General features: G+C 41.2%; 1 protein-coding gene across 2 annotated transcripts in view; it reads right to left on the reverse strand.

The window, feature by feature from the left end:
• NCK1 (NCK adaptor protein 1) overlaps window positions 1–24,506 on the reverse strand; it is a 79,786-nt gene extending 55,280 nt beyond the window's left edge. The window contains exon 1 of one of the 2 annotated variants that reach the window (XM_069063909.1): window positions 24,312–24,506. The gene's annotated coding sequence lies outside the window, so the exon portion shown is untranslated. The remainder of the gene's footprint in view (window positions 1–24,311) is intronic. The other variant, XM_069063908.1, reaches the window with a different exon arrangement.
• Between the last annotated feature and the right edge of the window lie 815 nt (window positions 24,507–25,321).

A 25,321-nucleotide genomic window follows, 5' to 3' on the forward strand; every position in this document is an offset into this window, starting at 1 on the left:
CCTCAAGGAAACTTTGGCCTTTGCCCTAGCCTTGAGTCTGGATACAGGGACTTCGGTAGATTGGAACTACCAAGTGGAGCAAGGAATTCCAGGAAGGCCTGTGTTTTGGTAGGGCAAAAGGGTCTGGGTAAATGTTCTGGGGACTAGAGAAAATAAGATTGGGCAATCAAAAGTTCTCATCCTTTGAGGTCAAGACCAATGGAGGAATTTTGTCAATGCTTCCCCCATGCATATGTTTGTGAAGTATATAAGTGCCCATAAGAAACATCATGTGCCCTCCGCAGAACTGAACAACCAAATTGACTGCCCTTACAAGAATGACAGAGGTTGGGAAATGGGTCCACCACCATATGGAGATTATGAAACCCTGACCAAAGACAATGAAGCCACTTCTACCCAACTGTGCCTCAGGCCAATTAGTGAGCCTACTTCTGAAAGACCGGTATAGCATGATCCTGTGTAGTTAATCTACCTATGACTGGGAAACTGACTACATTTCTTCTCTCCACAAATAGCACTCCTCTGATAGGAGAGAATGCAGTCTCAAGTCAGTTATTCTGGCTTGGAGAAGGACTTTTTTTTTTTTAAGAGATCATGTCACTTCTGTTGGACTCATTCGTCTTCAATCTACACCATCCATAATCTTGTTCATCACAGGAGCTGAGGTTAAGTGAATATTTCTGACAACTTAAGTGTAAAATTCAACTTTGAAATTAAATTTCAGTTTTTGAATAAAAGTTTGTCATGTAAAAGTTGGATGCTTTACTAAGCTGAAATTAACAGGTATTTATTAACATAAATATGATAAAGCATTTTTCCTTCATAATCTCTAGTACAATGCCTGACATATAACAGGCACTTAATAAATGTTTACTGATTACTGATTCTGTAGGAATCCAGTAAAATGTTTAAAACAATAGAATATAGCCTCACCAATCTGTTACTAGATGGAAAACCAGACTAAACAAAGAAAAACTCTGTAGTTTTAAAAAATACTTCATAATTATATTACTACTTTTAAGTAAACATAACTAGAATTAGGCTATCAAAATGTTATCTAGGAAAGGTCCTTAAGGAATTTGCTTTGAGGATAAGAGAGAAATAATTTGCAATTAATATAAGTGGTACTTGGAATTACTCAAAGGCAATTTATTCAGTATATGGAAGATTTAGAAATAGAAAGGTTCTCAAATCATCTAGTCCAACTTTCTAATTTTATTTTTTTTATTTTTATTTTTTTAAAGCAATAAGGGTTAAGTAACTTGCTCAAGGTTACACGGCCAGTTATTTCTGGGTGCGGTGCTGAGTATCTGAGCCCAGATTTGATCCAGGTCATCCCGACACTGGACCCGGTGCTCTTACTCGCTGAGCCACCTGGCCGCCCTAAGCAATTGGGGTTAAGTAACTTGTTCAAGGTTACACGGCCAGGTGTTTCTGGGTGGGTGCTAAGTGTCTGAGCCCAGGATTCTATCACCAGATCTTCTCAACACTGGAGCCGGCGCTCTTACTCCCAACTTTCTAATTTTAAAGATGAAGAAACTGAAGCCCAGATTAGCCAAATAATTTGTCCAAAGTAAATGGAGGTAGTAAAAAGTAGCAAAGCCAGAATTTAAAATGAACTGCCCAACTACAAATTCAGTGCTCTTTCTTTCCACTATTCAAACCCTTTGAAAAATGTCTTTCATTCTTGCTTTATACTTTCTTTAGAAGGTTTATTCATGGGGTGGCTAGGTGTTGCAGTGAATAAAGCACCCGCCCTGGAATCAGGAGGAGCTGAGTTCAAATTCAGCCTCAGACACTTGACACACTTACTTTGGGCAAGTCACTTAACCCCAATTGTCTTCCAAAAAGCAAAAAAAAAAAAAAAAAAAAAAAAGGTTAACCATGTCTTTTTCTGACTAGATTGGTAGATTAAAATACAGCATAAACATTGTATACTTTGACTTCCAAAAAGCACATGACTAAATTTCCTATCATATTCTTAGAGGAGGTGAAATGTAGAATGAAATTGCAAACAGTTGAACAACCAATACAAACCTGTAATAGTAATTAACAATTCAGTATTCAGGTCTCAGATGGTGGGGTTTCTAAAAACTCTAGATCTTGCACCTTTACAATTCAACAATAACTAGTGCCTTAGATGAAAACAGAAAACAATGTACCCCCACACACAAGCATTCTAGTCTAAAAAGGACAATTTATTTCTCAGAATATATCAGGGTAACCTCTGTTAACATGAAATAATCACCTTATGTGTAAACATCTAGAACACCATCACCTTTCACCAGATTAAGGCTAATGTAAATATTTTTGAAACTCAGATTTGTATATAACACAATGGGGAAGGAACTGAGATGTAAAAAATATATACCGTGTTTCCCCGATAATAAGACCTATCCCGAAAATAAGCCCTCCCCTTACTGTGTAAGATTCCTCTAAAATAAGCCCTCCCCCGAAAATAAGCCCTATTGAGATTGCTACTGTAGTGAAGGTGATCCCCTGCGCTACACGTTACATTACGGTACCCTCTGTATGCACCGTCCCCCCCCCGAAACGCACGCCGCGCTCCGAGCTGCATCCAATCAGAGCTGCAGCAGTGAGCGTGTCATCCTGTTCTTCCCCAGTGATTTGCTTATTGAATAAAGGTACATTTTTTTGTTCACATTTACCTGTTTATTAAAATTGCTGTCAATGTTCATTAAAATAAGCCCTCCCCTGAAAATAAGCCCTTTGGTGTTTTTCTGTCCAAAAAAAAATAATAAGACAGTGTCTTATTATCGGGGAAACACGGTAGCAGCAGTCCAGAATGGTCCAAAATCTAACATGAGGAAACTCAACAAAGATAAATGTAAAATACTGCACTTGGTTTTTTTTTTAAAGTGAGAATTTGATAACTAAAGATGGATTGAGTTTTGTTGTATAATGTTGTGGGGGGAGAAGGGAAGTCAGTAAAATCAAAAGAAAACATATGGATCCTACTATGAAAGGAAATGTAAGAAGCAGCAGTATATTTCATTTGAAATTTAGGGGAAATGGAACTGAATTGTGTTGTACCACCATCCAAATACCTCTGGCTGATAAATCAATAGATTCTCAACTCTGAATTGTCATCAGGTGTCCACAAAAGATAGGATCCAGAAAATGCAAAAAACTGGGAAATCTCTTAACATTTTGGAAGTGTCCCTCAACATAATTTGTTATAACTCTGGAAACAAAAACAGCTGAGCTGTGAAAGCAGCAAGCAGCAGCAGTAGACAAAAGCCAACTTTTGCCACATTGCAAATACCCTCTCCAGCCACCTGTTACAGCTCCACAGGGCTTGCAATGTCCCTGCCTAGGGTAAAATACACCTTGGACTCCTGTTTTCCAGTCACAAAGAATCACCTGATATCGTGGGACACCACCACCCTATCCAAGGCTGAACCCCTGTGGTCGATAACCTAACCTCTCTCGTTCCTCAGTGATTTACATAATTAATTCCATCCCATCATATCCACTATGTTCCAGTCATTCTGAATCTGTGGTGGTGATTATTAAAACCCTCTTCTCCATCTACCACTAACCATTACTTTACCCCTATACTCCTCAATGATTCTACCTTCAAAAAGTCCAACCCTAAAGTTATCTAACCCTTACACTGTGCCCTCTTTTGGAATGCCTGCTCCATAAGTAACAAACCAGATTTCATCTCAAATCTTCTCCTTTTCTGTTCCTTCTATCTTTTTGCATTCAATGAGACCAGGCTCCTGACTGATAAAACTTCTTCACTGGCTAACCTTTCCAGGAATGAATGAACTTTCACTTATATTCCTCTTCCAGCAATCACTGATGATAGGGGAGGTGTAAAAAGAAGGGAAATGGAAAATCTCCTTACAACCGACTGCTACCTCCAGGCTCTCCCTCTACCACTATCACACAGTAACCTCTTTTCTTCTCCTTTGAGGTTTACTCAATCCATATTTATTAACCAATTAAGACTCTGGTGGCTGTTGTCTACTGATGTCAAGGCTATTCCCTTTTTTTCTTCTATGAGTTTAGTGCCTGCCTCACAGTCTTTGTCTCCTCCCCAACCTCTGCCCTTACTAGGGAACTTTAATATTGGTGCCCCCCTCAAACAACCTAACCTCCCAATTCCATACTCCCCTACTTCTCCACCTCCCCCCAACTATACACCAAAATAGTTGTATTTTTCTTGATCTTGCCATTATCTACAGCTGTTCCATATGCATGTTCATGAACTCTAAAATTCCTTTTTCTGAGCACAGTCTATTGCCATTCCACTTCTCCCTCTGCCTTTGTAATGTAATGCCAAAAGAAAGGCAACTTCCCAAGGTTCAGAATACCAGCATAGGTGCTCTCCATTTTATTCAGTGACAAACCAAGAACAGAGAAGATCAAAACATGACATCATTCCAAATACAGCATTTACTAAGTGTGATTAAATAATCTCCAAGTACTACCCCACCCCAGGACCTTCCAATCATTCAATCAATTACAAAGTCTCTGTTCTAAATACTTCTCCACCCCTAGGCTATACCTTAATTTAGTCCACCACAAAGTCCCTGTTCTCAAATGGAGATTAGTTTCCAAACATAAGGTCAAAAGTTCCCCACCCCTGGATCACAATTGAATCTACCCCAGAGTTACATCAAGTTTAAACACAGCACTTAATACCCAAATGGAAGTCTTTTCTTCATCTTGACACGAGGCAAGTTCTCAGCAATCTTAGTTCCTGGGGAGACAAGGCTTAGCAAGGCCATAAGATACATTGCCAGTCCCTTCATGAATTCATCCTCTGTCTGTAGAACAGTCCTAAAACCCCTGAACACATTAGCAAAGCCCTCTCCCAGGATTTCTGTAAACATACAACAAGAAAATCCTTCTTCAGGGCTTCTGAACCAACAGAAAGGCTCCCAGACCCCTGCAACAACAGCACTGTCCTTCACCAGTGGACAGTATTCACTCTGTCTGCAGGACAGTCTCCAGACCCCTGAAACAACAGCACTGTCCTTCACCAGTGGACAGTATTCATTCTGTCTGCAGGACAGTCTCCAGACCCCTGCAACAACAGCACTGTTCTTCACCAGTGGACAGTATTCACTCTCTGTCTGCAGGACAGTCTCAGGGCTTCTTAGTGAACAGCCAGGTTCCAGGACTTCTTCAACAAAAGGACTGTCTTTCACCAGTGGACAAATCTGGCAAAATAACATCAAAACAGACAAAGTACCAGCAAAACACCCATGTCTCCTCAGTCCTTGGCAGCTCAGGGGGCAGGTCTCAAAAGTCCAGGGCAATTCAAAGCTGCCACCAGCAATTCTCTTAATCTCTCTCCCTCCACGAGGTGCTGTTTCCAAAAAAAAAAAAGTTTCTTCTGCCTCTCCCTTATCTCTCCAAATCTAGTCACCAGCTCCTCCCAGTTCAGGACTTTCTTTTCACATCAAAAAGTCCATCCCACAGGTGGGATTAACAAGCTCTGGGTTTTAACACAATCAGTTTGAAAACCAAGCCAATACAGGGGAATCTTTAATTGCCGTTACTATCACAGCCTTACAGTTCCAAACCTTTTCCTCATCCTCACCTTGTTCTTCAATCCTCTCCACCACTTGGTCCTTTCTCTGGCCACTAGCCCTGCGCTGGCTAATACTCTTTTCTCTTCCCCACTGCGACTCTTTGGTAAACAAGTTCAACTCCACATTGTCATCTTCTCAAGTCCCTTGGCTCCCTATATTCTATCCAAGATCTTGCCATGTCAAACCCCAGACTTGGCTTACTCTCATCATGCCTTCCCTCCTATTTATATGCTGCTCAACAAAGCTAAAGAAAAATTTCAAAAACATCCTGACTGGGTCCACTACAAGTTACATAATTTCAAATGGGTCATCACAATGACATGGCAATTTTTTTATTCCCCCCCCCAATGAATTCACTATCCCTTTCACTACAGTGAATTTCTCAAACATCTACATCCCTCCTTGTGACAGGACCAGCATTTCCCTGATGCTACTTCTTTCCTCCCACCTACAAGATGAGAAGGCTTTACCTAAAAGAAGACAAAGCTACCCCTAGAGACCTGATTAGCCAGGACTGGAATTGGTTTCCCTATTGCAAATTCTGTCCCAGTCTCACTCTCCCCTCCCCCAGAAAACATGGGGTAGACCTAAGAAAAGCTGCCTCTGGGCCCTCATAATTAGGCTTCGCTTACCTGACACATCTTCCTGGTTATCTAGGGGCATAAAAAGTCTCAGGCACATGGGGTATAGATCACTCAACCTTGGCGTATTTCTAAAGCCCGTAAGAATAATCTCACCAGAGGAGTTTACCAAATATGTTTCCATTTGGAGACATGTTGGGGCTGTGTCCAAAAATGCAAAGTGTTACTGTATCCTTGTTGTATATTCTTACTGTGTTAGGACAAAACAAACCTCCTTGTGTTAAATGTTTAATGATTTGCAAGTGCCTCATTTCATCCCAACATCAAATTTGAACTAAGAGTTTAATCCTGTCATCAGAACTATACCTCTAAGACTCTTTAAACCTCCCACAGTTCCACTGATGCCACCCTCTCTGAGGGTGAGAACCATGCCTCATATTTCACTGAAAAAATTACATTTGCTAATAACTCCCTCTTCTCCCCATTTCCTCATCTCCACATGACTCAGATTCCTTCCACCACTATTTCCTCTTTCATTCTTGTCTCATACGAAGAGATGACCCTTATCCTTGCCAAATCAAAACCCTCTACACATATCCTATTGCATCCATTTTCTCCAACAGATTGCCCCTTCTATCATCCCTACTCTTCCTCACTTTTAGTGAATCTCTTCCTGTCAACTGGCTACTTTCCTACGGTCTACAAACATACCCGTGTCCTGTCCCATCCTCAAAACACACTCCCTTGATTCTTCCATCCCAGCAAACTATCGTCCTGTACGTATGTCTTCTCTTTTTTGTACCTTCTCTTTTAGGTACCTCTACTTTTTCTTTCCCTCATTTGACTTGTCAGTCTCACTTCCAATCTCATCATTCAACTGAAACAGCTCTCTCCAAAGTCATTAATGATCTCTTTAAAAAAAGTTTTTATTGACGTCTTTTGTTTTTTATATCGTCAGTTTCCTTCAGTAAACCTCCCCCCACTCCCTCCCATTTAACAAGAAGTATTTTTTTAAAGACCAAAAAAGTGTGTATGTGTGTGTGAGAGAGAAAGAGAACAACAGCATACTACACAAACCTTGCACATATCATCAATACATCAAAAGAGTGAAAATGTTTGACACTTGTGGGCCTACCACTGCAAAATGTGTCGAGTGTCTTTTCATGTCTCTTCTTTTGAACGATGTTTGTTCTTTATAATTTTGCAACATTCACTTTTGATTTATGTATATATATGATCTCAACTACCAATTTAATGGCCTTTTCTATTCCTCACCCTTCTTGATTTCTCTGCAGTACCCTATTCCAGAGGTTCTCAAAGTATGATCACGGAACTCCTGGGGGTCACCGAGACCTTCTCAAAGTAGACCATAAGGACAAGATTATTTTCATAATTGTAATGAAAAACTTTAATTTCTAATACAGTAAATATCAATAGATATAGCCCATATGAACAAAGGCTCATGGGGGTGGGGGTTCTCAATAATTTTTAAGACCATAAAGGGGTCTGGAGACCAAAAAGTCTGAGAAATGCTGCCCTAAGCAGTAACAGGGAAGTTAATGAGAGAAGGGTTTGGGGGAAAAGATGAGTTCAGTACTAGACCTAAGGTTTAAAATACCACAAAACCACCCCTCTTCATCCCCTCAAAAAAACAACACAGAGTTCACAACAAAACAGTAAATCAAGGTAACTTTTATTGAGGGGAGATACTTACAAAATTATGTATAGTAAGGGAGAATGGAAATGGTCCACTGGGCTCTGGGTAGAAATGGGTACCCCCACTTCCCTCCACAAGGTTCCTAAAGAGAATAGGGTACCCTCTCTCCAACCAGTAAAGTCTGGTGAGGTTTTATACAGTATTTATACAGTATTTTATACAGTATTTACTTGTTTGACAAGACTGGGCTTTCAAAGTAGGAAATGAGATGCTTAGATCTAGGGAATATGTCAAGGTTTAGGACTAGTGCTGACTCATGCTAGGTAAACAGGAAATTGGCAAGTAGTTGATATTCAAACCGCATATATATATGCATATATACACACACATATACATACACACAAACTCTGCAGCAGAAAAAGGAGGGCTTTTGGTTGTGACTGTTGTTTCAGGTCTTACTCTGATTGACTTAAGAGTTTTTTTGAGCTTTCCAGGGGCTTTTTTAGTGGGTCAAGAAATCTACCATATTCTTTATAAATGTCTATAGGACATCCATTTTGAGATGTCCAAAGGGGAGGGAAGGGGAAGAATAAGTATTTATTAGGTGCCTATTATGTTTCAGGCACTGGACTAAGTACTTTACAAATAATATATCCTTGGATTCTCACAACAACGCTGTGAGGTAGGTATTATTATCCCCATTTTACAGCAGAGGAAATGGGGTCTAAGAAAGGTTAAGTGACTTGCCCAGGGTCACACAGGTAGAAGGTATCTAAGCTAAATTGGAACTCAGGTCTTCCAGACTCCAGGTCCAGGGCTCTATTCACTGAGCCACCAAAGCTGTATGTATAGATGTTAGAAATATGGAGAGGTCAGGAGGGAAGTTAGGATTAAATAAATGGTCCTGAAAATAATCTGTACACAGATAACACCTGAATCCATGGGAGTAAGTGAAATCACCAGGTAAATTAGTAAAAAAAGAAGGTAAGAGAGACAGGACAAAGCCTTGGGAGAGACATCCAAGGTTAACGGATGTAACCTAGAAGAAGAGGAAGCCAAAGAGAATGATAAGGACAAATAGGAGAGTCGGGAGAAGACCTCAAGAGAGTATATCCTAAAGACAAGATAGAATCAAGTGCAATAAAAACAAGAATGAGGATTGAGGTCATTAGATTTGTTAAACTTGAAATAAGCCATTTCAGCTGAATGAAGTCTGAGACAGATTTCAGAGGGTTTAGGGAGTGAGAGGAAAGGAAGTTGGAGGCAGGAATTACAGATAGCTTTTTAAAGGAGGTAAGCTAGGAAAAGGAAGGGAAGTACAAGACAACAATAAACAAGGAAGAATAAATCACGTGAGGGTTGTTTGTTTTTTTTATAACGGATAAGTGAGATTTTAATGTGTTTATAGGCAGCAGAGAAGCAAGCAGCCTTTGTAGTCAGGGAGAGATTGAGGATTGATTAATAAGAGTGGGAATGATAGAAGGGGCTATCTGTAAAATAAGATGGAATCCAGAAGCATGTGGAAAGGTTTGCCTCGGCCACCTCTTCACATCAAAAAAGGTTCAAGAAGGAAATGATAGAGGAAAACATCTTAATGATGTGAGATGAAAAGATGGAATTTTTGGTAAACAGCCTCAATTTTTCAGTGAAGAATGAATCTGGGTCCTCAGCTGAATTGGGGGGGGGGGTGAGGAAGAGAAAGGGAAGAAGTACTATAGGGGCTTTAATAAAGGATCAAAAAAAAGTTTGGAGGGGCAGCCAGGTGGCTCAGCGAGTAAGGGCACCGGCCCCAGGGTCGGGATGACCTGAGGATCGAATCCAGGCTCAGATACTTAGCACCACACCCAGAAATAACTGGCTGTGTAACCTTGAGCAAGTTACTTAACCCCAATTTCTTTAAAAAAAAAAAGTTTGGAATATATGCTGGGATGAATTAGATGTGAAAAAGAATTATGTTGCCAAGTGAGGACCCACTTGGGATTATGCAATAAATTTTTAATGGACCTTATCTACATGGTTTGGGATATCATACAAGAAAAATATATCAAAATCATGATATAGCAATTTTTTAAATCACTGTTCTACCTCCGGTATGGATTTCACACACTTTTACAAGTTATACTAGAAAGAACATGGAAATCTGAGTTGCAGCTCTATTAATAACTATTTTAGACAAGAAGTGAAGCAAAAGCAAAAATTACTGGATATCTTCAAGTATAAATCCTCCAATAATTTTCTTCTTTCAATGAAAAGAAAGCCAATTAAAGTCAAGAAAAGCAGAAAGACCAGATACAGAATGAGAAGCTTTTTTGCTGCAACCTATGTAGTGTTTTTTAGTGTCAACAGAAAAGCAGGTAGTATTCAACTAGTGACATCAATAGACTAGGAATCTGAACTTATTCTTCAATGATTAACAAAGTCCCACCTGGCCTGAACCCCTAGGGGTCATAATTCAAACCCTGTTATCTGTCCCCCACTGTTCTATCCATTACTTCCATTCCCCTCAACCCAACTTTCTCCCCTCTCCAAATTCCACTCTAAAGCTACCTGCCCTTTCCACTACATGCTCTGAAATGCTTGTTGTAGGTAACAAACTTGCTCTCATCTTAAATCTTTTCTTTTACCATCTTCTGGCTCTCAGAGACTAGGGTCACTTCTGATGATACAGCCTCCCCTTCCAGCACTGGTTGTACTTTGATTCACACCGCTTGAACTGGTTGTGGTGAGGAAATCAGAATCTCCTTGCTCCCCATTGCAACTTACAAGTTCTCTCTTTCCCACCATCACTCGGTAACCTCTTCTCCTTTGAGGTTCACACAATCCATATCTAGCACCCAATCAGAATTCTGGTTAGCTGTAGTCTACCGACCTCCAGGACACTTCTCCTTTTTCCTTAATGAGTTCAGGGCCAGCTCACAATCTTCTCTCCTTCCCAACTCTTTTGCCCTCCTACTAAAGGATTTCAAAATACATAATGAGAAGGCAGCTAGATGCATCATGGGTAGAGTGCTAGGCTTGGAATCAGAAGACCAAAATACATATTGGTAGTCTCTTAACTACTCTAACTTCCCAATTCTTCTTACTTCTTTTCTCATGACCAATTTCTCCACCCCACCTCAGTTACACACGAAGATGGTCACACCCTTGATGTTTGCCATCATCTTGTACATGAACTCTCATATTCCCCTATCTGACTACAATCTCTTGTCATCCCACCTCTCCACCTTCCTTGTGACCCCAAACCCCAGTCTTCATCCTAAACTCCATCTTCTCAATCTTCTATCCCTCCAGCACTCAGTCCATTCCCTGGGTAGTGCCCCTGCACTAGGTACACTCTCATTCTTTCCTCATACTCACTCTTTGGTAAACCAGTTCAGCTCCACACTGTTCTCGTCTCTAGAGTCCCTGCTCCTTTACCTTATCATGAGTCTAGCCCTGCTGGGCCTCAGCTTTTGATTATTCTGCTGCTTTCTTCCCTTTTACTCACATGCTGCTAAATAAAACTGAAAAAAAAAATTGCAGAAAGTGCCAACTGGGTCTACCAGAAATTTATGTTACATAATCTTAACTGGGCCCTCACCAGGGCAAAGCAATCCTTTTTTATCTTCCTGCTTAAATCATTATCCTACTCACCATAATGACTATTCCAAACCTTTCCATCTCTCCTCAAACCTCCCCCAACTCCCCCCAACCTCATTATTCAACTATCTCTCCCAAGTTACCAATGATCTCTATATTGTCAAATCTAATCCTTATCCTTCTTGACTTCTCTGCAGCCTCTGACACTATTGATCACCCTCTTTCTCCTTGACACCCTTTTCTGTTTAGGTCATTTGGACATTTTCTCTTAGTTCTCCTCCTATCTGACCGTTCCTCAGTTTCCTTTGTTGGCCACTAACTGTGGGTGTCCCAGAGAGTTCTGTCCTGAGCCTTCTTCTTGTCTCCATCTATACTATTTCAGTTGGTGATCTCATCAGTTCCCATAGAGCCAATTATCATCTCTATGCAAATGATTCTTGAATTGCACCTTAGGAGGTCTCTCATAATCCATTCGAGACCTGTGGCAAGGCCTGTCAACTTTACCTTGGGAGTCATGTCTTACATACTCCTCCTTTTCTCCTCTGATGCTCCCACCAACCTGGTTCAGACCCTCAATCACTTCATCCTGGACTACTGCAACATCCTCCTGGTCGGTCTCTCCTCCCAGTCTCTCTTTACTCCAGCTTATGCTACATTCAGCCGTCTAAGTGATTTTCCTAAAGCACTGATCTGATCATGTCACCCTTTCCCTCTGACTCAACAAACTTTAGTGGCTCCCCATAAACTCTGGGATTAAATATAAAACCCTGTTTGGCATTCAAAGCACTTCATAACCATCCGCTGCCTTCACCACCACTACCACCTATGCAGAATTACTTTACCCTTAAGACTAATATGAAAATTCCAAACTTCCAACATAGCACCTACTGAAACAAAACAAAAACATCTAGGAGTTTCATAGAAAGAAGTTGTGGCAGTTATACGGGATGTCTCCCTTCTTTCCCATATGTTCAGGGCACTTCTTTTTTACTTGCTATTTCAGAATGAGAATATTGTGGCAACAGCTTTTTGCGGACTGGTAATATGACTTTCAGAAGTATATTCTGACAACTAAATTCCTCTAGAATAAACAATGCAGACGTTCCATGAAATCTGGCTAATGAGATTGGACATATAGCAGAAGTTTTACATTCTACTTAAAATATACTGGTCTTGCTAATGCAAAGATACAAACAACTTTAAATGACAATGCTTTTCAAAGCTTATCAAATAAACACCTGCCACATAAATACTTCCGGAATAAGCTTAAGTAAAAGGATGTGGTTAAAAATTTATACCCAAAGCAAGAAGAACTGTCATTGCTAAAAGGTTGAGCCCTTTCAGATTAGAAAAATCCTACCCCCAAAACCATTAAAATATAACTTGACTAACTTTACCAAAAACTTACATAGACATTTGTTTGGAGGTGGGGGTAATACCTCAGAATTCAAGAAACATACAGTCATTTGTTCCTGAGAGGGGTTTGGAGTCTAGGTCATAGCGTACACATATGTGCTTAGTATTGAAGACGGAGAAAAATACTGAGAGGTGAGAACTGATTAGCTTAGTCTGGGACATGCTGAATTTGAAGCAATGACAAAGTATTCAGAAGGATTTTATCGCTATTGAAATCTCCTAAATCTATCAAGGGAACTACCATTCTTCCAGTCTCCCAGGTTTATAATCTTTATGTTAACACTCCTCATTCTGCTCTACCCCATATATTCAATCTACTGCTAACTCTTGTCACCTCTGTCCTCCATAATATATCCTGCATTAGACCTCTTCTCTCTACTCACAGAGCCACCCCAATACCTTAAATTCAACAGTCCAATACCTTTTGCCTAGACTATTACAATGACCTCCTAATGGGCCTCCCTACCTCTTGTTTCTCTCCATTCAAGAACATCCTTCATATGGCCTCCAATATAATTTTTCTCAAGCCCAGACATGACTATGTCAAATCCTTGGTTCAGTATTAATCAAAACATTCTAGGATCTGGGGATGGAAATACAAAGAGTGAAATAATACCTACTTTCTCTCTCTCTCTTTTTTTTTTAATGATTGGGTCTCTCCTTATCTTGCCCATGCTGGAAGTACCAGAATGATGCATCAGCTGATCCAACTGAGACCAGTTCTGACTTCCTCCGTTTCCAGTCTGAATTGGTTCACCATGCCTTGGACAACCTACTGATCCCTCAATACTTGGGGGTGGGGAGGTGGGGGTGTGAAATGTTACCTACCATATTAATGCCAAACTTGGTTCAGATACATCAGCTTATTGTACTACAACTCAGAACTCTAGAGCCCAAAAGATCAGTCAACCTCAGTCTCCCTGCTAGCTGGGACCACAAGTATGATCCCATCAAGTCCTTACTCTAAGTAACAATCCCTGCTCTTTTAGATTCCTCCAAATGGCTTTTACAAGTCCCTCACAACGTGAGCCCAGCCCATCTTCCCATCCTCATTAAACATTATATATTATTTCCCTTCCACATCCTGGTCTTCTTCACACAAGATCTTCCATTCTTCCATCTCTGCACCTTTACAATGGCCATCCTCTTTATGGCCATAATAAACTCCCTTCTCAACTCAGAGATTCTTTTCCTTCAAGAACCAGATAAAGTCTACCAGAATGGCTCTCAGACTGCCTGGGTCCCACAAAACCCTAAAATTTGCACCAAATCAAGTAATGATGGAGAAATTCAATGAGAAACTAGAATAAATGACTTGTTCCTCACCATAAGTGCAAAAAAGCAAGTCAAAGGCCAATAGACAATAGGAAAAGAGACACCCTACAGCAAAATGAGTGCCAGCACAACAACTAGGGACCACATATAGCCTGAAAATCTTCTAAAGGCAAGAACTGAGGGCTGTCCTGCGAAAACTCCAGAATGGGCATCCCAGAAATGTGAGAGGTGCTGGACAGATGTCACAGTGTTCAATAAATTAATAAGGATTTGTTAAGTGCCTACTATATTACAAGACCTGTGTTGGGTGCTAGGGATACAAAAAGAGACAAAAGACAGTCCCTGCTCTGAAGGAGTTTACCACTGGGGGAGACAATATGCAATCCAATATATACAAAGTAAGCTATATACAAGATAAATAGGAAATAATTAACAGAAGGAAGGCACTAGAATTAAAAGAGGGTAGGGAAAGCTTCCAGGAAACAATGAGATTTTAGTTGGGACTTGAAGGAAGACAGGTAAGTCAGTAAGCAGAACTGAAGAGGATAAGTATTCCAGATATGAGGGAAAGCCAGAGAAAATACCCAGAGCTGAGAGACTAATCTTGTCCATACAACAGCCAGAAGGCCAGTGTCACTGAACTTGAACAGTGTCTTCAAAGGATACTGAGGGAGTTAAATTTAAAAAAAAGAATATAGGGGAGTACACTGGTTCTGTTCTGAGGGTTTGAAGGGAAACAGAAGGGATGGTACAAAGAGGTATACTAGATATAGAGAGGAGGAAGAAGGAGCTTGCTACTTCTCATAATCAGGGAAAGTGAGAAGAAGAATATAAAAAGACTAAGCTTTGGGGTAATGGGCATCAAATGAACTTTACTCTTATCTGAAATGGGCAAAGGAGGGTTGAATACATACATACATACACACACACACACACAGAATTTGGTAAAGAAATACATCAAACTAAGAGGCAGATTCAGCCCTTTCCAAGAGGGGGAATCATAACCATTCTACTATTCTACACCCACTCCTGCCAATTAACCAGGATACAACATTTGATAATCTGATTTCTAACAAGATGAAAGATTAGGGACTTTCCAAGTTGGAAGAAGGACAGCAAACAAGTACAATTCTCTGAAATCAGAAAAAGGTGTCCCACTCTCCCCCAAGTATCTGTAAACAATGGAGGGAACATGGAAACAATAAGTCGTTGATCAATATACGGGTCAGTTTTCAGAAGACATATGTGTTGTTTGAGATGTACAATAATGAGAAAACTGCTTGTATCAATTTTTGAGTCTGATTGGGTTTTTGGTCAGCATAACCGAGGCCCTAAACAGAGGTGGTCTCAACTTCATGCAAGATTAGGTTCAAATATAATAAGGCTTTCTCCCAATTCCCACAATCTAATATAGTTTTCTCACAAGACAGAAATTGGACTAGAGCCAGGGGTGGGGAACAGAACAAATATGTACTGTGAAGTCTGGATTTAGTCAAAGGGCTACACTTGAGGACCTAGAGGGTCACATGTGGCCTTGAAGCTGCAGGTTCTCCACCCCTGGACCATACCCATAACTGAATAGAAAGTTAGCTCCAAAATTGAATCACAAGATGGAGTCAGTATAATTCACTCACTTCCCACAATTAAACACCTGTCCTAATCTCCTCAATTCCCTCAGTATCTGGGACAGGATTCATATCTTCCTAACTCCAGATCTAGTACTCTATCCACTGAGCCTTCCAAGTCAGCAATGGATACTGGTCAGACCATGACACAATTACATTTTCACTCTCTTCTATCCATCCTATCAGTTAACAGCACCATCACTCTTTTAAATTTTTTTTTTGAGGAAATGAACACTGAAATGCTAAGTTGTAACCCTCCTCCATTATATAATACTTTTTTTTTATGTTACACATTAAGTATAGGCTGTTGGTCAGAAATTATAAAGTTTTAATATCTGTAGGTGTCACAGTGGTATGCCTTAAATATATAACCTTGTCACAAACTTAACAAAACAAGGTAGCTGAATACAACACATAGAATTTTACATTATCTCCCACCTATCCATTCTTAAAACCCAAATCCCTCTTACTGCTGAAATTCTTGCCAAAGGCAATGCCACTATGTTTGAAAGGTGACCAAGAGTGGTGAAGATACATAGCTTAAAAAGCTACATTAGGGCCAGACAAGGGCAGAAAATGGTTCCAAAAAAAAAAAAAAAAAGACGTGGAACAAGACTTTATTCTTGGCAATGTTTTGCAAAGGAACTGCCAGGATTATAATTATCACTGTTCTCATGCTACTTGAATCTCATTTTTACATAGGGAATAAATAATATAGTGTTTTTAAAAACCCACTACTGAATATCCAAAGGATAAACTAACATTTGTTGTTTTTTCTTCCTTGATTTCCTCCTTTCTTTTCCTCTATTCACTTTAGATCTTTAATACTTTCAAATGTATTCCCTATCTGCTCATACATGGTGCAAGTGCTGAGAAAACAACAGAACACTTTTAGTACTTTGAAATAAAAATGACCCACACAAAGGTTTCCCATGCAGAGAATTCAAAAGCTGATTATCTCACATCTAAGGCAGTGCAAGTCCCTTATCCTTGTTTACCTTTTCTATGCTTCTAAAGTCAAAATTATCATTCATAAATTTGTGATTTCTTTTGCAGTTCAATCAGACACCTCTGAGGGTAACTCAGAATTTCTGAGAAGCTATTTCAGTCTGTTCTGCACCCAGATACTGCATATGGAAACATGGGACTTCATCTCATTTTTTCTCACACAATCAGTATAACTTTGTCCTCACTCCCACTTTGCGTTCCCTGATATGAGAGTCCTGCTATCAGTTTCTTCACCTATACCTCACTGCTAAACATTTTTCTACTAGCTGTGACTGCAGTACTACCTGAATCCTGAGATAAAGTGGGACAAAATTGCAGATGCAAGTCCAAACTGATAAAAAGAAGTTTCCTTATTGAAAGTTCCCTATACCAATAAAATCACAGGGCTGGTCCAAAAAGAAAAAACCTTAACCCAACTCTAATTCTGGTGGCCTTAATAAATTTCTCATAGTAAAAATATCCCATCAATATGCAACATTATTCTGATGGTGGTTTACTTCCTAATGACTCCCAATATTTCCTTCACAGCAATCTTTGCTAATTAAGTCATCTATTTTCAGGTGTGGCTACAAAATAAATAAGAAAACAAGAAAAACTATTACAATAAATTTCAAAACATATATAGTTTCTAAGCATGAAATCTGCATCTATAATAATCTATGGAAAATATTCATTATGTTAACAGCAAAAAGAACACTGGATTAATAATAATATTAACATTTTCTTAGTGCTTGACTGTTTACAAAATGCTTTCTGCAATATTTCATTTGAGCTTCAAAACAACTGTGAGGCAGATGCAAAAGGCATATTTGCCCTACTTTACAGATGAGAAGACTAAAGTTCTGAGAGGTTAAGTGACCTGGTCAAGATCACACTAAGTAAAGGAGAGAGGCTGACTTGGAATACAGTACTCTTTGGATAGGGGATAGGGTGAAGCATGTAGAAGGGAATTCACAGGAATGGAACGGAATTCAACGGAACTCTAACTTGCTTCCTGCATGACCCTGAGCTGTTAACCTCTCTGGGACTCAGTTTCCTCATCTTTAAATAAAAGGTCTGGACTAGATGCCTTTCAAGGTTCCTTCCAGCTCTAAAGCTCTGATCTACTGTCTCCAAGATTGGGCCCGTCCCACTTCCCCATAACTCACTAGACTGGATGATTTCTAAGATTCTCTCTCTTCTGACAATCTATTAAGTCCTATGTTCTAGTCCCACTTCTTAGACAGACAGCTCATCTTGGACAAGTTACCCATTTTTTGGATAGCTATGATACAAATATAACACTTTAAAGTTATTAGTGCCTTAAGGTTTATAAAGCACTTTCTTCACAACAAATCTGTTAAGTAAATCTTGAAACTATTCGCACATCCATTTTACAGAAAAGGAAATGAAAATCGGGGAAGTTGACAGCCAAGTGGGCCTGGAGTCAGGAAGATCTGACCTCAAATGCAGCTTCAGACATTTACTGTGCACCTTAAGCAAGTCACTTAACCTGTTTGCCTCAGTGTCCTCAACTATAAAACAGAGATAATATTAACACCTACCTCTCAAAGTTATCATGAGAATCAAATGAGATAATAAGATAAAAAGCATAAAAAGAGATAAAAAGCACTTAGTACAGTGTTTGGGACATAGCATATAAATGTTTTCTATTATTATTAAGTGATTTGCCCAAGGTCACACAGTAAGTGTATGGAGGTGGAATTTAAGCCCAGTTCTCCAGACAGAGCACTGGGGCCTGGAGTCAGGAAGACTTGAGTCATCTGGCCTCAGGCACTTACTAGATATAGGACCTAGGCAAATCACTTAACTTTTCTAGCCTCAGTTTTCTCAACAGTAAAATTGGGATAATAATAGCCCCTACCCCACAGAGGTATAGTGAAGATCAAATAAGATAACATTTGTAAAGTGTGAGGTACATAGTAGGTGCTATACAAATGCTTATTCTCTCCCTTTCCCCCTGTACAACACTACTTCAATCTAAAAAGAGGAGGCTGACCTAGATGATCTCTAATGTCCCTTCAAGCTCTAACATGAAAGTGCAAGAGACATGGGATCAAATTCTACTTCTACCTTTGTAGTACTAACCTACAGACTAAAGTTCCCTGGGCCTTAGCCACCTTATCTGTAAAATGAGGGGCATTGGACTAGATGGTTTCTGAGGTTTCTTCCAGAGCTAGACCTATGATCTTAATTCTATGATGTATACCACAAAAGAAGTCAAGCAGTGTAGTGGAGGCAGCATTGAACCCTGGGAGTCAGGAGGCTGGGATTTAATCACCAATTCTACATCTTTGACCTTGGCCAAGTCACTGAGCTTCTCTAGGTTTCAGTTTATTTATTTGGGAAAATAAGACTGAATTTCCATACTTCTAAAAAGTGATGTTTTTAAAGGGAAAAAAAACTCTAGATAGATTTAAATAATTCTTTAAGAAACAAGAACTCTATCCTACATTTGACACAGAAGCTTAGAGGAAAAAGAATGATACTGAATATTATCAATGATCACAAAATCACTCTATCAAAAAGTTCGGATAATAAGTAACTTTTTAGCTGTGTTCATAGGCTTTCTTTCAAGCACTGTGTATAATATATTTATTTACTAACAGTAATCAGGAGTGAAGAAATGAGAAGATGCATAAACACAGCTGAGATAGCAACTGAAAATGCAAGAGTAAGCAAAAAGGTGAGAATGTTTACCGTGACACAGAGCATAGGGGATCCAGAAATTTGTGTTGCAGAAATTTAGTCTATTCCCTGCTTTATACATTTCTATATAATAAGATTTTCTATAGAATGACAGAATCTCACAGTTAAAAGGGTCTCCAGAGGCCATCTACTCCGACCCAAACCTGAACAAAAATCCTTTCATACAGTCAATGATAAAAAGAAAGGTTCCATACACAACAAAATATTTATAGCAGTATGTTTTATAGGAACAAAGAACTGGAAACAAAGATGCCAATCAGAGGAAGAATGAATGACTAACAAACTGTGGTACATGAAATTATGATCGATCACTGTAAGAAATTATGAATACAGAGAAGCATAATTAGACTATAGTAATATGAACTGATGCAAAATTAAGTCATCAGAACCAGAAAAACAAAATATATAGCTACAGCAATGCAATTAGAAAGAACAACAAACATTGGAAATATCATGATACAATAGAAAGATTACTTAAGTTAGAGTCAAAAGACCTGTGTGGGAGTCATTCCCCAATTGATCAAAGGATATAAATAAAGTTTTGTGATGAAGAAATTAAATCTAGTCATATAAAAATAATCTAAATCACTATTGATTAGAGAAATGCAAATTAAAACAATTCTTAGGTACCACCTCACACCTATCAGATTGGCTAAAATGAAAAGGATCCACATGTACAGAAATATTTATAGCAGCTCTTTTTTTGTTGTGGCAAAGAATTAAAAATTAAGTGGATGCTCATCAATTGGGGAATGGCTGAACAAGTTGTAGTATATGAATATAATGGAATGCTACTCTTCTATAAGAAATGATGAGCAATTCACATAGTTGTAGATGGATGGATAAAGCATCAATTAAGTGCTTCCTCTCTGGTGTCAGGAAATCAGGGTTCTCAACCAACAGGTAAGATACTTCTACCCCAGAGGTGCAGTCAAGATGGTAAAGTAAAAGCAGGGCCTTGCTTGAGCTTGCCCCCAAGCCCCTCCAAATACCTGGTGAAAAAGGACTCTAAACAAATTCTAAAGCTGCAGAACTCACAAAACGACAGTGTGAAAACACATCTCCAGCCCAAGACAGCTCGTAAGGCTGACCGGAAGGGTATATTGCACTGAGCTGGGAACAGATAGGGCTGGAGCAGGTCTCGGGGACTGAATCACTGGCAGGTGTGGAGATTTCCAGATGTCTCAACCCACAAATGCTGAGAGCAGCATGGAAGGCCACTGGAGGAACTCTGTGGGAGCAGGGTGAAAGGAGAGCGTGACTGGTCAGGCCCCAGCCCTATGGAGGCTGTGGTGGTGGTGGTGGTAGCAGCAGCAGAAGCAGCAGCAGTGGCTACTTCTGGAGCTCTGGGCCCACAGACAGCCTGGGATCCAGCAGATGATACAAAACCCCAGAAGTCTGGGACAGTACACCCACACCTACACCCGCCCCCGCCCCCGCCCCCGCCCCCACCCCCACTGGAAGCAGAGTTCTGCCTTGACAGGGAGTTACAAAGTCAACTATTTGGCTGGGAAGATAAGTAAAGAGTATAGAATCTTTGGTGACAAAGAAGATGAAAACATACAAGAAGACAACAAAGTCAAAGGTCCTACATCAAAAGCCTCCAAGAAAAATGTGAATTTGTTGCAGATAGTGGATAGTGGAAGAGCTCAAAAAGGATTTTGAAATTCAAGAGAAGTAGAGGAAAAATTGGGAAGAAAAATAAGAGCAATGCAAGAAAATGATGAAAAACGAGTCAAGAGCTTGCTAAAGGAGACCCAAAAAAATACTATAGAAAATAGCACCTTAAAAATAGACTAACCTTGGGGGCAGCTAGGTGATGCAGTGAACAGAGCACCGGCCCTGAAGCCAGGAGGACTTGAATTCAAATCCAGCCTCAGACACTTAACACAAAAACTAGCCGTGTGACCTTGGGCAAGTCACTTAACTCCAATTGCCCTCCCCCAAAAAGGCAAAAAAAAAAAAAAAAAGACTAACCCAAATGGCAAAAGAGGTCCAAAAAGTATATTTCAACGTGTATAAGCCATCAATATAGAGCTGCTAGACTATCAGAGGTTGGTCATGAATCAACTTCAGAAAAACCCTGTGCCCAAAACAAACTAGGGGCTGTTAGTTGACACAGTGGATGGAGTCAGGAAGACTGAGTGGTCACACACTTAGTTGCATGACCCTGGGCAAGTCAATTAACCCTGTTTGCCTCTGTTTTCTCATCTGTAAAATGAATTGGAGAAGGAAATGGCCAAGCATTTCAGTATCTTTGCCAAGAAAATCCCAAATGGGGTCACAAAGAGTTGGACACAACTGCAACAACTGAACACAGAACAAGATGAACTGCAACAACAACTGCAACAGTTTCCTATCAATAAACTAATCTCATATTGAGTAGCTACTATACACTAGGAGTTATTGAGATATTTAATAGTGCTTCTATAGAAATACAAAAATTTTCTTGTGGATTGCCATACCTTTGGACTACAGTCATGTTAACAGCAGACACTTTGGAAAATTACATTAAATACAGAAGAAGTAGTAGTAGTAGTAGTAGGTAACCAGTTACACAAGGTCCTCTTTAGAATAATAAACAGTAAGGTTAACAGTTTATAAAGATCTAGGTGTGGATGTTATTTGAGGTGTGTGCTTTACACACCTCATTCATACAAAACCACTACCACTGGATCCCCCACTGTCTGTGGGTCCAGAGCTTCAGAAGTAGCCACTGCTGCTGCTACCACCACCACAGCCTCCATAGGGCTGGGGCCTGACCAGTCACCCTGCTCCCACAGAATTCCCCCAGTGGCCTTCCATTGCTGCTCTCAGCATTTGTGGGTTGAGACATCTGGAAATCTCCACACCTGCCAGATCTTTGTAAACTGTGTATAAAGATCTGGGGTGGCTAGGTGGCACAGTGAATAGAGCACCAGTTCTGGAGTCAGAAGGACCTGAGTTCAAATTTGGCCTCAGACACTTAACACAAAAACTATGCACGTGACCTTGGGCAAGTCACTTAACCCCAGATTGCCCTCCAAAAAGCAAAAATTTTTTTAAATTAAGCTCTAGGTGCTTAAAAATGACACAAAAATAAACTATTAATTAACAGGTACTTAGCACAGAGCCTGGCACAAAGTAGGTACTTTATAAATGTTTGTTGTTTGATACTAAATTTATCAGAAATTAATAAATTAAGAAGGCTAAAACCACTTGAGACTGTTTTCATATATGATTGTTCCTATCTTCTACAAGGCCTTCTAGTTTTAGGGTCACAAATCATAAACGGAGAGCTGGAAAGGGCCTTAGTTTTTCTAGTTTAATGCCCTCATTTTCCAAATGAGGACACTGAGGTCTTAAAAAACAAAATAAATTCCAAAAGATAAGCAAGTACTAAGTGGCAGATTCTAAATCTGAATGCACTCCTTCCTCTGCAACTTGTTGTTTTCAACTTTAGAGGACCCGATCATCTAGAGCTACCTAATGTCTAGGTAGGGCTAAAAGTGAAAAACCACATTACTTTTAAATTATTCTTTTGAAAGTCCTGCTGTTTCTTTCAGGACTACTTTGGTGAAGTTCTTAGCCCTACATCATTTTTCCCAATTTCTCTGAACTTTGGTCTACAACCAAGGTCTTATTACTAAGGTTAACTTTTATAAAAAGACACACAAAAATCACAACAGGTGCATCAAAAGCATCTATAAAAAGACATTCCCAATCTACACTACCAAATAAAAGCACACACCTCAAACAACATCCACCAATGAAGTTTTGTGGCACCATTTCAAAGAAATATGCCTTCCACTAGTCATAATTTTACTGGGGGCCCAGGATCCACCAAACAAACAAACAACAAAAAAAGTCTTGGGGAGAGGGGGAGAAGTCAAAGCCAGTTCTGAAGGTTTACATTTCCCAAACGCGAGCAAGTCTCCACTAGGTGCCTAACTCCCCTCTACCATAATCAACTTAAGGGAGTTCCCTTATCATATTTATCCTCACCTTTCCCTGCTTTCTCAGGATACTATACTATATTTTTTATTTTAAAACATATACACAACAGAACTTTTAAAAAGAAATAAAATCTGGTAGACAATCTTCCCCCATCAAACCTCCTTTCTTAAATAAATCCTCTAGCTGCTAAAGCCTTCCCTTTTCAGAATGCCTTCAGACTCTGGTCTTTGGGAGGTACGTACCTAGATTAAAAGGACTGATCTTAATCTGGGGTCCGTTCATTTAGTTGTTTCAAAAATATTTATAACTATTTACGTATAATTGATCTCCTCTGCAAATCCTGTGTTTTTAATGCATTTAAAAGTATTGTTCCGAGATGGAGTCCTAGAACCCAGACCCCAAAGGGTAAGCTTAAAAAAGGTTAAGGATCCCTAATCTGGATATCCTCTTCCCTGTAGGAAAGGAAGCTCCTGGAGAGCGAGGTCTCTGTTTGGGGGGATCTGGGTTTTTTTTGTTTTGGTTTGGTTTTGGACTCTTTGCATTACGGGCGGCATGGTAGCCAGCCCTTGGTAAATGCTTGTTGACTGACTAACCGACTGACTCGCCTCCAGCCCCGGATGATCCCAGACGGGCGGGGGCTTGGCACCGCCGGCCGCCCTGGACTATGCGTGACCGATACTGACCCGGGGGGGAGGGACAGACGAATGGATGAACGGTCGCACTGGGCCGGGGGGAGGGGGTGGCCCAGGAGGAGTGCGCGGGGAGGGAGGGCCTGCAAGACCAGATAGGGCGGGGGGAGGTGGAGGGAAGACGAGGTCCAGAACGGCAGGGGGCGGGGAACGGCCGTCTGCCGTCTGGCCGGGAGCCGGGCCGGGCCCCTCGCCCTGCCCTCCCCCCACCCGGGCCAACTTCAGGGCAGCCGGGCTACCTGCCCGCGAGCCGGCCCCGCACTTACCCGCAGGGCCGCCGCGGTCGCCGCTCAGCCGAGGAGCCGGAGAGGACTAGAAAGCCGCTGCCACCGCCGAGGGCGGGGATGGGGGAGGGGGAACGGCCGTTACCGGGCTGGAGGCCTCCGCGCCGCCGCGTAGCTCTGCCCGAGAGGGAGGGGGAGGGGCACCTCGGAGAGAGGGAGGGAAGAAGAGCGCGCACGGGCGCGCACACGGTGCCCGCTGGCCCCCTCCCGCGGCAGCCTCGCTCCGATCCGTTTGGTCGGCTCCTCCTACTCCTTCCCAGCTCGCTACCCCTCCCCCAGGAAACTCCCGCCTGGCCGCATGGGATTGGCTCAAAGACGCTGACTCGAGGAGCGCTCAGAGAGCGGGAGGGGAGGGGCGGGGCTATCTGTCAATCAAAGTCGCCGGGCACGCGCGCGCGCGCTGGGAGGGAGCCCAAGGGGTGGCTGCTGGCTGGGGCTTAGAGGGCCAGATGTCACTCGCTTGCTCTGTACCTTGCCTCGCGGTTGTCCGTGTGACCGTAGGAGGGAAAAGCGAGACAGGACAGCAAGCCGTTGTTTCGTCGTCCCCTAGTTGGTTCTGACCGTTCCTTTAGGCACTCATCCCCCTCCTCCCCAGTAGTTGCACCACTGACCTTGGCGGTTTAAATTGCAACCTCCCTTCCGGCTTGTGTCCGGGCTGGGCGGCCGCTGCAGCCCAGCCCCCGAGACAGAAAGTCTGCAGCATCCTCGTTCTGGGACCCCTGGGAGGGTCCGGACGGCCGAGCTTTTTGTGAAAGCAGTAGGAAGCGAGGATGGAAATGTCAACCCATCTTCATTCGAACCCTGACAGGGGGGCACCCTCAATTCTCACCCCGGTCTCGTCGACCAGAACAACCACCAAGAAACACGAACTAAAACAATAAGGCCTGTGGTCCAGGGAGATTTACTTCTTACTGCCTCCAACCTAAACGACAACTTCCTTTTTTGCTTACAAAAGAAAAAAAAAAGCGGGGGGTGGGGGGAACAAAACCAAG

This window comes from Petaurus breviceps, unplaced genomic scaffold (assembly GCF_028583685.1).
Source record: "Petaurus breviceps papuanus isolate PSGF00001 unplaced genomic scaffold, PetGlider_PUasm1.0 90604, whole genome shotgun sequence".
NCBI classification, from domain to species: Eukaryota; Metazoa; Chordata; class Mammalia; order Diprotodontia; family Petauridae; genus Petaurus; species Petaurus breviceps.